A 276-nucleotide genomic window follows, 5' to 3' on the forward strand; every position below is an offset into this window, starting at 1 on the left:
GCGCAGAAATGCCTGAGTAATAATCATCCTAATTTCCTTTGAAACTGTAGCTCCCCGCCGCGGCCGCAGCGCAAAGGGCTCCTCCGCCAAGACAAAGAGGCGTCGAGCGAAGCGTCCGGACACTGCGAGCCTCTTGAAGTCCTGCAACAGTGTGTAACATTCAACAATGTACTCCTGGCCCAGATGAGCGACTTGCATCAATAACTATGACACTGTGGCCGCCATTCGGTCCGAGTGCGATCAGCAGCGGGCGTTTCGCCTCTATGGACACCTGGA

Source organism: Penaeus monodon, chromosome 21 (assembly GCF_015228065.2).
Source record: "Penaeus monodon isolate SGIC_2016 chromosome 21, NSTDA_Pmon_1, whole genome shotgun sequence".
In the NCBI taxonomy this organism is placed as follows: Eukaryota; Metazoa; Arthropoda; class Malacostraca; order Decapoda; family Penaeidae; genus Penaeus; species Penaeus monodon.